Raw genomic sequence first — 1,689 nt, 5'->3', positions numbered from 1 at the left:
ATGAAAGCAAACTTTGATTTAAAAAGTGAAAAGGGCAAGTAAACAACCATCTTTTGGAAATCTAGGTTCTCACTTACGTAAACAAAGTGAAAAAACCCACACGAAGTGAAAAACTTGGCCATGAAATTCTATGCAATTATTTATGCTCTTGGTGTATATTTTACACATTAAAATGTATTTATGTCATACATTTTGGGGCATTTTCTGTAGTTTCATTGTACAGACATTCTAAAAGGATAGTCAGAACATTATTTTACTTGCTGATTTCTATGTGTGAGCTCAATACTAATGTCGTACCTCCAATCATCAGAAGAGATTTGAAACTTTGTGCCTTAGAGAATCTTTGCTTGAATGAACAAAAACTTACCAGAACTCGAAATAAGTGGGTATCTCTTACATGACAAAAATAACCAGCCCACTTCTCTGGAAAGTAATAAAACCACACATAAACCATTTATTTTAAAAAATAATTTTCTAAAATCTCAGCGAGGATTAGGTTTGTTCAATACTTTGACCTGTTAGCAGAATATGGTGTCATCTATGGAAAGTACATAATGTCATTTGGGGAATGTCAAAGGGACACACAGAAAACCACAAAGATGAGCGTGGCAACCTGATCTCACCACCTGGAACGAACCGTGAACATGAACTGTGCGCGCATTTGCTGTTACTCGTCTAAGTGCTAAGACAGTGCAGCTAGAGCTACGTCCCCCCTGAGTGCGGCCTCTCGGCTCCTCACCCTCACCGTCCCTCACCCCGGCCCCCGACAAGCACTGCCAGGAACCGTCTTCACACAGTTCACAGATACGATCCTCTTCACCGCTGGAACGCTTATGACACACCTTTTCACTCAGTGATTTGCAAGTTTCTACTGAAACGTTGCCATCTGCATAGAAAGCCCACGGGCTCGGGCACCGAGGAAAATACCTAAATGGTGTCTTCACTTGGGCGGGAGGAACAGCTTGCACCTCATTCCTGTCAGACTCCATGGAAGTATGCGCCTATTTCGGCTCTCTCTTCTCTTCCATTGGTCTCTGTGCTAATTACAGAGCCATATAGTAACGTTTCAAAATATGTTTTCCGACCCAGAACCAGGAGGTCACGGTTCAATTCCCGGTCAGGGCACATGCCCGGGTTGCGGGCTCTATCCTCAGTGTAGGGTGTGCAGGAGGCAGCCGACTGATGATTCTCATCACTGATGTTTCTCTCTCTCTCCCTCTCCCTTTCCCTTCCTGTTTGAAATCAATAAAAATCTGTATTTTTTTAAAAATAAAATGTTTTCATCTCTTTTTCTGCAATGTCAGACCATCCATGATCCTTCAATACTCCATGTTAATTTCAGAATCAATTTCTAAACTTTCGTGAAAAACATGACAGATTTTTTTGGTTTTTAATCCTCATCTGAGGACATTTTTCCATTGATTTTTAGAGAGAGTGGAAGGAAGAAGGAGAGACAGAGAGAAATATCGACGTGAGAGAGACACATCAATTGATTGCTTCTCACACGCCCCGGCCAGGACCAGGAGCCTGCAACCAAGGTACATGCCCGTGATCGGAATGGAACCCGGGACCCTTCAGTCTGCGGAGGGCGCTCTATCCCCTGCGCCCAACCAGCCAGGGCATGACAGGGGTTTTGAGTGGAAGTGCACTGACTTTCTAGAGTGATTTGGGTGAGACATATGTATCCTC

General features: G+C 43.3%; 1 protein-coding gene across 1 annotated transcript in view; it reads right to left on the bottom strand.

The window, feature by feature from the left end:
- Positions 1–1,689, bottom strand: part of ANKAR (ankyrin and armadillo repeat containing) — a 41,211-nt gene that overhangs the window by 36,103 nt on the left and 3,419 nt on the right. The window lies entirely within an intron of this gene.

This window comes from Myotis davidii, unplaced genomic scaffold (genome assembly GCF_000327345.1).
Source record: "Myotis davidii unplaced genomic scaffold, ASM32734v1 scaffold221, whole genome shotgun sequence".
Lineage (NCBI taxonomy): Eukaryota > Metazoa > Chordata > Mammalia > Chiroptera > Vespertilionidae > Myotis > Myotis davidii.
Note: the sequence above shows the minus strand (reverse complement) of the source record. Positions and strands in the feature narration are given on the sequence as shown.